This window comes from Triticum urartu, chromosome 5A (genome assembly GCF_056163025.1).
Source record: "Triticum urartu cultivar PI428250 chromosome 5A, HENAU_Tu73, whole genome shotgun sequence".
Classification (NCBI taxonomy): domain Eukaryota; kingdom Viridiplantae; phylum Streptophyta; class Magnoliopsida; order Poales; family Poaceae; genus Triticum; species Triticum urartu.
In genome coordinates this window covers 601,927,613-601,943,866 of record NC_141877.1, presented here as the reverse complement: position 1 = coordinate 601,943,866, position 16,254 = coordinate 601,927,613, and positions in this window count along the sequence as shown.

The following is a 16,254-nucleotide window of genomic DNA, read 5'->3' as shown; positions in this document are numbered from 1 at the left end:
AAGGAATCCGACTTCCTTTGACCAAAATTCGCATTTGCTAAACTTAGCATACAACTGGTGTTCCCTGAGTTTCTCGAGAACTAAGCGCAAATGCTCCTTGTGCTCCTCCTTGTTCTTCGAGTATACGATAATATCATCAATAAATACCACAACAAACTTGTCCAAGTACTCCATGAACACCTTGTTCATCATGCTCATGAAATAAGAAGGGGCATTAGTCAGTCCAAATGACATGACCGTGTACTCGTATAATCCATAACGCGTCGTGAATGCTGTCTTTGGTATATCCTTCTCACGTATCTTCAACTGATGGTATCCTGATTGCAGATCGATCTTTGAAAACACCTTAGCTCCCTGCAACTGATCAAACAGATCGTTGATCATCGGTAGTGGGTACTTGTTCTTAATCGTCACCTCATTCAAGGCTCGATAATCAACAACCATCCTTAGGGATTTGTCCTTCTTCTCCACCAAAAGCACAGGGGCTCCCCAAGGTGATGAACTTCTTCGAATGTATCCTTTTTCCAGTAACTCCTTTCTGTTTCTTAATTTCCTCCAGGTCATTTGCGGGCATACGATAGGGTCTCTTGGATATTGGTCCTGTTCCTGGCAACAGCTCCATCAAAAACTCAATGTCTCTATCGGGTGGCATGCCCGGTAACTCCTCTGGAAAAACATCTGGATAATCCTTCACTACAGGCACTTCCTCCTGAACAACTCCCGTGAGGGCATTCACTTGGCTCCTCCTAGGCACATGCCTAGACACATACTTAATCCTTTTTCCCTCCGGGGTGGTAAGGTAAATCGTCTTACTAGCACAATCAATACTCCCTCCAAACTTTGACATCCAGTCCATACCTAATATCACATCCAATCCTTGTGACTCCAAGATAATTAGGTCGGACGGAAAAACATGTGTGCCAATGGTTAAGGGTACCTGGTCGCACCATCGGCTAGCCATGTATTCTGCTCCGGGCGAGCTTACTAATAGAGGGGTCCTAAGGGTTTGGGTTGGTAGCTTAAACTTATCCACAAATCCCCTTGATATGTATGAATGCGATGCACCAGTATCAAAAAGAACAAGAGCGGTAAATGACTTAACCAAAAACTTACCTATTACCGCGTCCGGCTACTCTTCAACCTTCTCCACGTTAACGTGGTTCACTTGTCCTTTGTTGAATGGATTAGGCTTCTTCCCAGCGCTCCCATTTCCATTTCCATTCTTTCCTTCAGGGCACTCCATGGCGTAGTGTCCAGTCTTCCCACACTTGAAGCAAGTAACGTGACTTAGATCTCTTTTGGTGGGTGTGGTTGGATTGGGGCGGTTCTGATTATTGTTGGTTCCGTTCCCATTCCCATTCTTAGAACCATTGTGATTATGAGATCCTCCTCCATTGTGGTTGTGACATCCATGGTTATGAACAAGTCCTCCCGAGTTTGGGGTTAGGCGAGGCCTCTGCTGAGCTCCTGAGTTATACTTCCCTTGTCCATACTTTCTCTTGTGGCTCTCAATCTGATGTTGCTTCCCTTCAATCATAAGAGCCTTATCTATCAACTCCTGGTAGTTGTTGAAGGTTGCTACCATCAACTGCATGCTCATCTCATCATTCAGCCCTTCCATAATCTTCTCCTGCTTCGCGGCATCAGTGGCCACATCATCAGGGGCATAGTGAGATAACTTGCTAAACTCATCCACGTACTGTGCCACAGTATGGTTCCCCTGACGTAGGTTGCGGAACTCCCACTTCTTCATCTGCATAGCTCCAGTTGAGACATGGGCCGTGCGGAAAGCTTGCTGAAACTGGTCCCAAGTGACGTTGGCTATGGGGAAAGTGGTTGTGTAATTCTCCCACCATGAGGCTGCAGGTCAATCCAATTAATGTGCGGCAAAACGCACCCTCTCAGCATCCGTGCAACCTACGGTGGTCAACTCCCTTCCAATACGGCGTAGCCAATCATCAGCAACTAGAGGCTCGGTGCTACTGGAAAACACCGACGGCTGTAACCTTAGAAAATGGGCTAGGTTGTCCACTGGCGGCGGGTTGTTGTTGTTGTTGTTGTTATTGTTGTTGTTGTTGCCCTGGTTCTGAACTAGAAATTGCATCAAAGTATTCTGCTGCTGGATCAACTGAGTGAGCTTCGGTGGGAAAACAAAACCGGGGTCACGTCTCGGAGGCATCTGATGGGTTTTAGATGGAAGAGATCAGAATAGAAAGGGGGTCTAATGAGAAAACACTACCCATATGCACATGAGACAAACACAAACATTTCACTCAATCAATCAAGCAAGGGCATACAAATGGTCTAGAACTATCACAAAAGTTCTCATCTAATACTAATTACATGGGGGAATACTACTAATATTTGGTGGCCATCTAGAAATTTTGATCGGTGGAAGACTCCAAGATATCAGCTCCAGCTTCGTCTTCAAAGTTATCATCACTAGGTTCGGAATCGATGTCTTCGATGATGACGTAGTCCTCCGGGCGTATCTCCTTGGGTTCTTCTTCTTATTCTATTGGTGCTGGTCCTCCCATGAATATTCCGATCTTCTTGACTAAGTCGTCATTCTTCTCCAGTAGTGTCTTGATTTCCTCCTCATATCCATCGTGTGTAAACTTGAGTTCTTACTCCAGCTCGATGATTCTAGCCTTCGCCTTCTTCAAGTCCATCATGTCCGCGCACATCTGGTTCTCCTGACGTCGAATGTGCTGGTTTAACTCCTGGATGAAAGCTGCAATGGATCTATCCTTCCTGGTGCTGATTATTTCCCATTGCTCGTCTCGGCGCCCACATATTTGGTAGATAGTGTTGTTGGGGATCGTAGTAGAAATTCAAAATTTTCCTACATGTCACCAAGATCAATCTATGGAGAGACTAGCAACTAGAGAGAGAGGAGTGCATCTACATACCCTTGTAGATCGCTAAGCGGAAGCGTTCAAGAGAACGGGGTTGATGGAGTCGTACTCGTCGTGATCCAAATCACTGATGATCCTAGCACCGAACGGACGGCACCTCCGCGTTCAACACACGTACGGAGCGGAGACGTCTCCTCCTTCTTGATCCAGCAAGGGGGGAGGAGAAGTTGATGGAGATCCAGCAGCACGACGGCGTGGTGGTGGAAGTAGCGGGATCCCAGCATGGCTTCGCCAAGCACAACCGGGGAGGAAGAGGTGTCACGGGAGGGAGGGAGGTGCCAGGGCTTCAGGTGCGGCTGCCCTCCCTCCCCTCCACTATATATAGGGGCCTAGGGGGCGTCGGCCCCTTGTAGATCCCATCTAGGGAGGGGGGCGGCAGCCCTAGGGGTGGCTTGGCCTCCAAGCCAAGTGGAGGTGCCCCCACCCCTTAGGGTTTCCAACCCTAGGCGCATGGGAGGCCCAAGGGGGGTGCACCAGCCCACCAGGGGCTGGTTCCCACACCCCTTCAGCCCATGGGGCCCTTCGGGATAGGTGGCCCCACCCGGTAGACCCCCGGGACCCTTCCGGTGGTCCCGGTACAATACCGATGACCCCCGAAACCCTCCCGGTGGTTGAAACTGGACTTCCTATATATAAATCTTTACCTCCGGACCATTCCGGAACTCCTCGTAACGTCTGCGATCTCATCCGGGACTCCGAACAACTTTCGGTTAACCGCATACTAATATCTCTACAACTCTAGCGTCACCGAACCATAAGTGTGTAGACCCTACGGGTTCGGGAGACATGTAGACATGACCGAGACAACTCTCCAGTCAATAACCAACAGCGGGATCTAGATAACCATGTTGGCTCCCACATGCTCCACGATGATCTCATCGGATGAACCACGATGTCGAGGATTCAATCAATCCTGTATTCAATTCCCTTTGTCTATCGGTACGATACTTGCCCGAGATTAGATCGTCGGTATCCCGATACCTCGTTCAATCTCGTTACCGGCAAGTCTCTTTACTCGTTCCGTAACACATCATCCCGTGATCAAATCCTTGATCACATTTTGCACATTATGATGATGCCCTACCGAGTGGGCCCAGAGATACCTCTCCATTTACACGGAGTGACAAATCCCAGTCTCGATTCGTGCCAACCCAACAGACACTTTCGGAGATACCCGCAGTGCACCTTTATAGCCACCCAGTTACGTTGTGACGTTTTGGTACACCCAAAGCATTCCTACGGTATCCGGGAGTTGCACAATCTCATGGTCTAAGGAAATGATACTTGACATTAGAAAAGCTTTAGCATACGAACTACACGGTCTTGTGCTAGGCTTAGGATGGGTCTTGTCCATCACATCATTCTCCTAATGATGTGATCCCGTTATCAATGACATCCAATGTCCATGATCAGGAAACCATGACCATCTATTGATCAACGAGCTATTCAACTAGAGGCTTACTAGGGACATGTTGTGGTCTATGTATTCACACATGTATTACGGTTCCTGATAATACAATTATAGCATGAACAATAGACAATTATCATGAACAAGGAAATACAATAATAACCATTCTATTATTGCCTCTAGGGCATATTTCCAACAGTCTCCCACTTGCACTAGAGTCAATAATCTAGTTCACATCACTATGTGATTGTAATGAATCCAACACCCATGGGGTTTGTTCATATCTTGCTTGTGAGAGAGGTTTATTAGTCAATGAGTCTGAACCTTTTAGATCCATGTGTGCTTTATAAATCTCTATGTCATCTTGTAGATGCATCTACCACGCGCTACTTGAAGCTATTCCAAATAACTGTTCTACTATATGAATCTGGTTTACTACTCAGAGTCATCCGGATTAGTGTCAAAGTTTGCATCGACGTAAACCTTTACGACGAACTCTTTTACCACCTCCATAATCGAGAAAATTCCTTAGTACACTAGTTACTAAGGATAAGTTCGACCGCTGTCGTGTGATCCATTCCTGGATCACTCTTGTACCCGTTGACTGACTCATGGCAAGGCACACTTCAGGTGCGGTACACAGCATATCATACTGTAGAGCCTACGTCTAAAGCGTATGGGACGACCTTCGTCCTTTCTCTCTCTTCTGCCGTGGTTAGGTCTTGAGTCTTACTCAATATTCACACCTTGTAACACAACTAAGAACTCCTTCTTTGCTGATCTATTTTGAACTCCTTCAAAATCTTGTCACGGTATGTATTCATTCGAAAGTACTATTAAGCGTTTTGATCTATCCTTGTAGATCTTGATGCCCAATGTTCAAGTAGCTTAATCCAGGTTTTCCATTGAAAAACACTTTTCAAATAACCGTGTATGCTTTCCAGAAATTCTACATCATTTCTGATCAACAATATGTTAACAACATATACTCATCAAAAAATTCTATAGTGCTCCCACTCACTTCTTTGGAAATACAAGTTTCTCATAAACTTTGTATAAACCCAAAATCTTTGATCATCTCATCAAAGCATACATTCCAATTCCGAGATGCTTACTCCAGTCCTTAGAAGGATTGCTGGAGCTTTGCATACTTGTCAGCATCTTTCAGGATTGACAAAACCTTCTGGTTGTATCACATACAACCTTTCCTCAAAAAAAACATCAAGGAAACAATGTTTTGACATCCTTTCTGCAAGATTTCATAAATAATGCAGTAACTGCTAACATAATTCCAACAGACTCTTAGCATCGCTACGAGTGAGAAAATCGCATCGTAGTCAACTCCTTGAACTTGTCGGGAAACATCTTAACGACAAGTCGAGCTTTCTTAATGGTGACACTTACCATCATTGTCTGTCTTCTTTTAAAATCCATCTGCACCCAACAGCCTTACGACCATCAAGTAGTTCTTTCAAAGTCTATACTTTGTTTTATACATGGATCCTCTCTCAGATTTTATGGCCTCGAGCCATTCATCGGAATCCAGGCCCACCATCGCTTCTCCATAGCTCGTAGGTTCATTGTTGTCTAGCAACATGACTTCCAAGACAGGATTACTTACCACTCTGAAGTAGTATGCATCCTTGTCGACCTATGAGGTTTGGTAGTGACTTGATCCGAAGTTTCATGATCACTATCATAAGCTTCCACTTCAATTGGTGTAGGTGCCACAGGAACAACTTCCTGTGCCCTGCTACACACTAGTTGAAGTGACGGTTCAATAACCTCATCAAGTCTCCACCATCCTCCCACTCAATTCTTTCGAGAGAAACTTTTCCTTGAGAAAGGACCCGTTTCTAGAAACAATCACTTTTGCTTCCGGATCTGAAATAGGAGGTATACCCAACTATTTTTTGGTATTCTATGAAGATGCATTTATCCACTTTGGATTCGAGCTTATCAGCCTGAAACTTTTTTCACACAAGCATCGCAGCCCCATACTTTTAAGAAACGACAGCTTAGGTTTCTCTAAACCTATAGTTCATACGGTGTCGTCTCAACGGAATTGGGTGGTGCCCTATTTAAAGTGAATGCGGTTGTCTCTAATGCCTAACCCATAAACGATAGTGGTAATTCGATAAGATACATCATGGTATGCACCAAATCCAATAGGGTGCAGTTATGATGTTCGGACACACCATCACACTATGGTGTTCCAGGCGGTATTAGTTGTGAAACAATTTCCACAATGTCTTAATTGTGTGCCAAACTCGTAACTCAGATATTCATCTCTATGATCATATCATAGACATTTTATCATCTTGTCACGACGATCTTCAACTACACTCTGAAATTACTTGAACCTTTCAATAATTCAGACTTGTGTTTCATCACGTAAATATACTCAGCATCTACTCAAATCATCTGTGAAGTAAGAACATAACGATATCCACTGCGTGCCTCAGCACTCATTGGACTGCACACATCAAAATGTATTACTTCCAACAAGTTGCTTTCTTGTTCCATCTTACTGAAAACGAGGTCTTTTAGTCATCTTGCCCATGTGGTATGATTTGCATGTCTTAAGTGACTCAAAATCAAGTGAGTCCAAACGATCCATCTGTATGGAGTTTCTTCATGCATATCTACCAATAGACATGGTTCGCATGTCTCAATCTTTTCGTAAACGAGTGAGTCCAAAGATCCATCAACATGGAGCTTCTTCATGCGTTTTATACCAACATGACTCAAATGGCAGTGCCACAAGTACGTGGTACTATCATTACTATCTTATATCTTTTGGCATGAACATGTGTATCACTATGATCGAGATTCAATAAACCATTCATTTTAGGTGCAAGACCATTGAAGGTATTATTCAAATAAACAAAGTAACCATTATTCTCCTTAAATGAATAACTGTGTGGCGATAAACATAATCCAATCATGTCTATGCTCCACGCAAACACCAAATAACAATTATTTCGGTTTAACACCAATCCCGATGGTAGAGGGAGCGTGCAATGTTTGATCACATCAACCTTGTAAACACTTCCAACACATATCGTCATCTCACCTTTAGCTAGTCTCCGCAGCCTTTTATTTCGAGTTACTAATCCTTAGCAACCGAACCGGTATTTAATACCCTGGTGCTACTAGGAGTACTAATAAAGTACACAATAATATGACGTATATCCAAAATACTTCTGTCGACCTTGCCAGCCTTCTCATCTACCAAGTATCTAGGGTAGTTTTGCTTCAGTGACCATTCCCCTCATTACAGAAGCACTTAGTCTCGTGTTTGGTTCAACCTTGGGTTTCTTCACTAGAGCAGCAACTGATTTGCCATCTCATGAAGTATCCCTTCTTTCCCTTGCCCTTCTTGTAACTAGTGGTTTAAATAACCATCAACAATTGATGCTCATACTTGATTTCTACTTTCATGATGTCAAACATCGCGAATTGCTCAAGGATCATCATGTCTATCCCTGATATGTTATAGTTCATCACTAAGCTCTAATAGCTTGGTGGCAGTGACTATGGAGAACTATCACTATCTCATCTGGAAGATTAACTCCCACTCGATTCAAGCGATTGTAGTACTTAGACAATCTGAGCACATGCTCAACGATTGAGCTTTTCTCCCTTAGTTTGCAGGCTTAATAAACTTGTCAGAGGTCTCATACCTCTTGACGTGGGCACTAGTCTGATATCCGAATTTCAGTCTTTGGAACATCTCATATGTTCTGCGACGTTTCAAAACGTCTTTGGTGCCACAATTCTAAACCGTTAGCATTACGCACTGAACTATCACGTAGTCATCAAAAACGTGTATGTCAGATGTTTCCCAACATCTACAGACGTTGCTTGAGGTTCAACATATTGAGCGGTGCATTAAGACAACTCTCCAGTCAATAACCAACAGCGGGATCTGGATACCCATGTTGGCTCCCACATGCTCCATGATGATCTCATCGGATGAACCACGATGTCGAGGATTCAATCAATCCTGTATTCAATTCCCTTTGTCTATCGGTACGATACTTGACCGAGATTCGATCGTCGGTATCCCGATACCTCGTTCAATCTCGTTAGCGGCAAGTCTCTTTACTCGTTCCGTAACACATCATCCCGTGATCAACTCCTTGATCACATTTTGCACATTATGATGATGTCCTACCGAGTGGGCCCAGAGATACCTCTCCGTTTACACGGAGTGACAAATCCCAGTCTCGATTCGTGCCAACCCAATAGACACTTTCGGAGATACCCGCAGTGCACCTTTATAGCCACCCAGTTACGTTGTGACGTTTTGGTACACCCAAAGCATTCCTACGGTATCCGGGAGTTGCACAATCTCATGGTCTAAGGAAATGATACTTGACATTAGAAAAGCTTTAGCATACAAACTACACGATCTTGTGCTAGGCTTAGGATTGGGTCTTGTCCATCACATCATTCTCCTAATGATGTGATCCCGTTATCAATGACATCCAATGTCCATGATCAGGAAACCATGACCATCTATTGATCAACGAGCTAGTCAACTAGAGGTTTACTAGGGACATGATGTGGTCTATGTATTCACACATGTATTACGGTTCCTGATAATTCAATTATAGCATGAACAATAGACAATTATCATGAACAAGGAAATACAATAATAACGATTCTATTATTGCCTCTAGGGCATATTTCCAACAAGTGTCCTTAAGCTCCCTATTGTAGACCTCTCCAATGCGTCCCATGGTAATGTGGGCGGCCATGCTCTTGCCTAGACTCCAGGTGGGTGCTTCAAAAGAAAACTCTATGAGTTTAGAAGTTGGCGAGAACGTCCTTCCTGGAACTTGTACTTGAACCATCCAGCGCTCCTCTTCAGGTAAAGTGGCGTTGTACGTTCCGGTGAAGCTTGGTATTCCAATGTTCAAGTACCTAGTGACTTCCTTCAAGTGGCGTCCAAAAGGTGTGTCTTCGTCCGGTTGTGCAAACTTGTTCTTCATCTCCGCCATCCTAAAGAGTAGAAAATGGAGAGAAGTCAGAAATGAGAAGAGAAGTGTGACCTAGGGTTTATCTTAGTGGTCGTGTCCTACACTCAGCGTGTGCTCTGATACCATCTTGCAGTGACCCGACCTCAGATGGTCAAGTCTCTATGCTTCAGTGTCATCCCTGGATCGGTAATGCTGACACACACAGTACTCGAAGGATTTATAACAGAGTGGCAATCACACACTTATTACATCGAATGTCTCAAGAGAGAACTTAATACAATAACATGGCTTAAGGCCATCTAATACGATAACAGCGGAAGGCTTGGAAGATAAAGTGAGTCCATCAACTCCAACGGCATAACTGAGCTGCACGGCAACGACCTAACGACCTTACTCCTCATCTGAAAAGTCTGCAACATAATACGTTGCAGCCCGAAAACGGGTTAGCACATGGAATATGCTGGCAAAATAACACAGTAGAGCAAGAACAGAATAATGTTATCACTACATGCATATTTGGCTGGTGGAAAGCTCTATGGTTATAGTTTTTGCGTAAAGCCAATTTTTCCCTACAACAAAGGAATAGATTTTAATTTTACTATCATGGTAGTAGAAACAACATTGAGAAGGTTCCTCCAACTCAATCCCAATTAAAGTGATTAACATCCCAACAATATTATTTAATAAATGATGAGATACATGTCATGACTCAAATACTAGATTCTCAAGAATTCTCCATAACCGGGGACATGGCTAACCATGATTAGATTATACACTCTGCAGAGGTTTGCGCACTTTTCCCCACAAGACTCAATCACCTCCGCTGGATTTCCTGCACTACAAGGTGTTTGGGAAACGGATGACCGAGACACAGTCTTTCAGAAACATTAACTCTCTACTCCGGACAGACCATACCAAACCTACATCCCACTACCTGCTGATCTACCTCTTCAAGAGCTTCACGTAACTTACTCAACTATGCTAGAGCCCACAATAGCTTGTGGCTGCACACGGAAGTTTCTAGCATGAATCATCTCAGTTCCCTTTGAGCCTGGGTGGCGGTCCATAGGAAGATCACACGGGTACTCCGGGATTTCCAAAAAAATACAGGCAACACTGGGTACTCCAGGGGCCTCAATCCACCCAGATGTTAATTTAAGTTGCCACCTTAAGTTGAACCATTAATTAATAATCTCACATCTGTCATGGATTTCACTCAAATCCAAACCACATCTACGAGCATAGCATAGCATAGCAATATAAGCAACGCGTAGAAGTAACTCCCAAGGGTTTGAATGTAACAGGGTAATAGGTTCTACCTCATCAACTACTTCCCAACCCACATGTTAATGACACCCTAATCATGCAATGTTTGAGGATTGGAACTAATGCATAAAAACTGGGTGATAAAAAGGGATATGATCAAATTGTTACTTGCCTTGCTGACGGTCTGCGAAACCTAGGGACTCGTAGTAGCACGCTTCACACTCCGGGTGTTCTATCGCAAACAAACAATAACTTACATAAGCAACAAGCAAAGAAGCACGGGTAAATCTCAAATAAGAGGGGTTGACCAGAAGGTTCAACTTAAGAACTCTGGTTCGCAAAAAGAATCAAATCAAACGGAGCAACGAAACTCAAACGACAAAAGAAAGAAGCTTCGTTTACTAATCTGAACCTAGGTCAAATTTTACAGTAGCAAAAACTTATTTGAGTTGGTTAAACGGAAAGAGGGTTTCGAGATGAAACTCTAGGCGCTTGAATCGCCTGATTCCAACTAACGAGCGAAAAGAAAAACAGAAACTAAGATCGGATCAGAAATCACTTTCAGAAAAATCACGGAATAAAACCAATAAAAGAAAACTAACGAACAGACTAACGGACGAGCGTTCATTAGCTGGATCTAACGGGCAAAAACCGTTCATTAAAACGAACGTATGGACGAACGTCCGCTAACTAGAAGAACCAGAAAAAAACCGGCGAATCCGAAAAAACGGATATAGGGTTTTCTAAAAAAACTGGCGGCGGGTCCGGCGGCTACCTCCGGCGAGGGGGCTCCGGCGAGGCGGCGGCAGCGGCTCGCAGGGCGGCGGCGGCAAGCGGGACTGCGGCGGTGGTGGCAAGCGGAGGCGGCGGCGGCGGCTGCGGCGGCGGGGCTGGCGGCGGTGTGGTGTTGGGGCTCGGGGGCGGGCATATATAAAGGGCGAGGCCGCGGCGCGACTTGGAGGAGGGGGCAAGGCGCGGCGGCAGGCGGAGTCCGACTTGGACTCCGGTCCGAGCGGCGGGGGTGGCGCGCGCGCGCAGGAGGCGGCGGCGGCGGCCTGGCTCGGCTGGGCCTTAGGCCCAGTCGGGCGCGGAACTCTTCTTTTTTTAAAATAATTCCACCGATAGAAATAAAATCCTAGAAAAATAAATAAAAATCTAAAAATGCCAAAACAAATTTTCACCGTTGAAATAAAATATTTAGAACGAGATGAACATTTTCTTGGCCCTAAAATGCAATTTTGAAAAACGTGCAATTTTTCTAATGCAAACAAAATCGCAATAAAATCCAAATAAAACAAATATTTGATTTTAATATTTTTCCTCCAATATTTCAATTATCTTGGAGAAGTCATATTATCTCCTCTCATATATTTTAGTATGAAATATTTTCAGAGAGAAAATAATTAAAACCAAAATCATCGTTTCAAAATTTGATAAAATCAAATTTGAAAACCGGGAAAATCACCAACTCTCTCCGAGGGTCCTTGAGTTTCTTAGGATTTCGAGGATCGCTAGAAGAAATGCAAATAAAATATGATATGCATGGATGACTATGTATAACATCCCAAATTGAAAATTTTGGGATGTTACAGCGTTGATGATCGCGAACTGCTTTAGCATCTTCTTCCAAATTAATTTTATGTTGACATAGAGTGGGACTAATGCCCTTAAGATCATCAAGAGTATACCCAATAGCAGCGTGGTGCTTCTTCAGGGTTTTTAATAATCTCTCTTCCTCATGCTCTGAAAGGTTAGCACTAATAATAACAGTATATATCTTTTTCTCATCGAGGTAAGCATATTTAAGAGTATCAGGTAACAGTTTAAGCTCAAACACGGGATCACCCTTGGGTGGAGGAGGATCCCCTAGGATTTCAATAGGTAAATTGTTTTTCAGAATAGGTTCCTATTTAAAGAATACTTCATCTAATTCCCTTCTTTCATTCATAAACATATCATTTTCATGGTCTAGCAAATATTGTTCTAAAGGATCACTAGGAGGTACGGCAATAGAAGCAAGACCAATAATTTCATCCTTACTAGGTAATTCTTCTTCACGGTGTTGTCTACTAAATTTAGAAAAATTAAATTCATGAGTCATATCATCTAAACCGACAGTAACAACATCCCTTTTGCAATCTATGGTAGCATTAACAGTATGTAAGAAGGGTCTACCAAATATAATGGGACAAAAACTATCTTGTGGGGAACCAAGAACAAGAAAATCAGCAGGATATTTAGTTTTCCCACACAAGACTTCAACATCTCTAACAATTCCCATTGGTGAAATAGTATCTCTATTAGCAAGTTTAATTGTGACATCAATATCTTCTAACTCAGCAGGTGCAATGTCATGCATAATTTCTTTATATAAGTCAATAGGTATTGCACTAGCACTAGCACCCATATCACATAAGCCATGATAACAATGATCTCCTATTTTAACAGAAATAACATGCATGCCTATCACAGGTCTAGGTTTATCTGTATCACGGGGTTTAGCAATTCTAGCAGTTTCATTACGGAAATAAATAACATGCCCATCTATATTATTAGACAAGAGATCTTTAACAATAGCAATATTAGATTCAACTTTAACTTGCTCGGGAGGTGTATATGTTTTAATATTGCTTTTACGAACCACAGTTGAAGCTTTAGCATGATCCTTTATCCTAACAGGGAAAGGTGGTTTCTTAACATAAGAAGTAGGAACAATAGGATCATTATAAGTAATAGTCTTTTCTTCAATTTTAATAGGTGCAGCTACTTTTACTTCTATGGGAGGATGATATTTAAACCACTTCTCCTTGGGGAGATCAACATAAGCAGCAAATGATTCACAGAAAGAAGCTATTATCTCAGAGTCAAGTCCATATTTAGTGCTAAATTTACAAAAAATATCGGTATCCATAAAAGATTTAACACAATCAAAAACTGGGTGTCATACCTGACTTCTTACCATTGTCGAGGTCCCAATCTTCGGAGTTGCCTTTAATTCTTTCCAATAAATCCCATTTGAATTCAATAGTCTTCATCATAACAGAGCCAGCAGAAGAAGTATCAAGCACGGTGCGATTGTTACCAGAAAGCCGAGCATAAAATTTTTGAATAATCATTTCTCTTGAGAGCTCATGATTGGGGCATGAATATAACATTGATTTAAGCCTCCCCCAAGCTTGAGTGATGCTTTCTCCTTCGCGAGGCCAAAAATTATATATATAATTGTGATCACGATGAATAAGATGCATAGGATAAAATTTTTGATGAAATTCCAATTTCAATCGTTTGTAGTTCCAAGACTCCATATCATCACATAGCCTATACCTTGTCGATGCATCTCCCCTCAAAGATAAAGGGAAGACCTTCTTATTAACAACATCTCCGGTTACACCTGCAAGCTTAAATAATCCACAAAATTTATCCACATATATTAGATGCTCATCAGGATGTTTTGTTCCATCTCCTAAAAAAGGATTAGCTAGCAGTTTTTCTACCATACCCAAAGGAATTTCAAAGCAAGCATTTTCATTTTCAGTAGGTTCAGAAGGTTGAGGAGCAACTCTTTGCTCTACTGGTCAGGGTGAAGATACCCCGAACAAGCCCCTCAGAGGATTACTTTCCATACTAACAAGTGACAGTAAATTTCAGCACACTATATAAATTTTTCCTTACCAAATTCCACCTACCAAAGGCGCTTCACTCCCCGGCAACGGTGCCAGAAAAGAGTCTTGATGACCCACAAGTATAGGGGATCTATCGTAGTCCTTTCGATAAGTAAGAGTGTCGAACCCAACGAGGAGCAGAAGGAAATGATAAGCGGTTTCCAGCAAGGTATTCTCTGCAAGTACTGAAATAAGTGGTAACAGATAGTTTTGTGATAAGATAATTTGTAACGAGCAACAAGTAACAAAAGTAAATAAGGTGCAGCAAGGTGGCCCAATCCTTTTTGTAGCAAAGGACAAGCCTGGACAAACTCTTATATGATGTAAAGCGCTCCCGAGGACACATGGGAATATCGTCAAGCTAGTTTTCATCACGTTCATATGATTCGCGTTCGGTACTTTGATAATTTGGTATGTGGGTGGACCGGTGCTTGGGTGCTGCCCTTGCTTGGACAATCATCCCACTTATGATTAACCTCTATTGCAAGCATCCGCAAATACAACAAAAGTATTAAGGTAAACCTAACCATAGCATGAAACATATGGATCCAAATCAGCCCCTTACGAAGCAACGCATAAACTAGGGTTTAAGCTTCTGTCACTCTAGCAACCCATCATCTACTTATTACTTCCCAATGCCTTCCTCTAGGCCCAAATAATGGTGAAGTGTCATGTAGTCGACGTTCACATAACACCACTAGAGGAGAGACAACATACATCTCATCAAAATATCGAACGAATACCAAATTCACATGACTACTAATAGCAAGACTTCTCCCATGTCCTCAGGAACAAAAGTAACTACTCACAAAGCATAAACATGTTCATAATCAGAGGGGTATTAATATGCATATAGGATCTGAACATATGATCTTCCACCAATTAAACCAACTAGCATTCACTACAAGGAGTAATTAACACTACTAGCAACCTACTAGCACCAATCCCGGACTTGGAGACAAGAATTGGATACAAGAGATGAACTAGGGTTTTGAGATGAGATGGTGCTGATGAAGATGTTGATGGAGATTGCCCTCTCCCGATGAGAGGAGCGTTGGTGATGACGATGGCGATGATTTCTCCCTCCGGGAGGGAAGTTTCCCCGGCAGAACAGCCCCGCCAGAACCCTAGATTGGTTCCGCCAAGGTTCCGCCTCGTGGCGGCAGAGTTTCGTCCAAGAACATGGCTTATGATTTTTTTCCCATCAAAAGAGTCCATATAGCAGAAGATGGTCACCGGAGGGCCACCAGGGGGCCCACGAGGTAGGGGGCGCGCCCCCCACCCTCGTGGGCAGGGTGTGGCCCCCCTGGTGAAGTTCTTGCGCTCAATGTTTTTTATATATTTGGAAAACATCATCCGTGAAGTTTCAGGACTTTTGGAGCTGTGCAGAATAGGTCTATAATATTTGCTCCTTTTCCAGCCAGAATCCCAGCTGCCGGCATTCTCCCTCTTTATGTAAACCTTGTAAAATAAGAGAGAATAGGCATAAGTATTGTGACATAATATGTAATAACAGCCCATAATGCAATAAATATTGATATAAAAGCATGATGCAAAATGGACGTATCACAAATCCTATTGGTTTTCGCGGGGGGTGTCAATTTTACAAGCTTTCGCATGCTGAGTGCGACTATGAATTTTATATATTTATGGAATAACCTTCTTATCTATGAGTTATTCGGCCAAAGACTCCTGAATACCGCTTGTTGGGCCCTTGATTCCGAAGTACCAGTACCGAAGGCAGACTTGAATGCATTTGATTGGGAAGTGGCCTAGAAGGTGCTTAAAGATAGGTGACAGTTGTGAAAACCAAGTTTAGTCAACTTGTCGACAGCAACTGACCTTTCTTTCATCAAAAGTAGGAATGAAAGCTGGCATGCAGATAAGGAAATCTCTTTTCTTCTCTTTTACTCAACTACAGACCTTCTAAAAGAAGAAGCAATAAATACAAAAGTGCTAGGTTTGGATTTGAGTGAGAACCTGGATAGATAGCTTCAGATATCCCCTCAGAC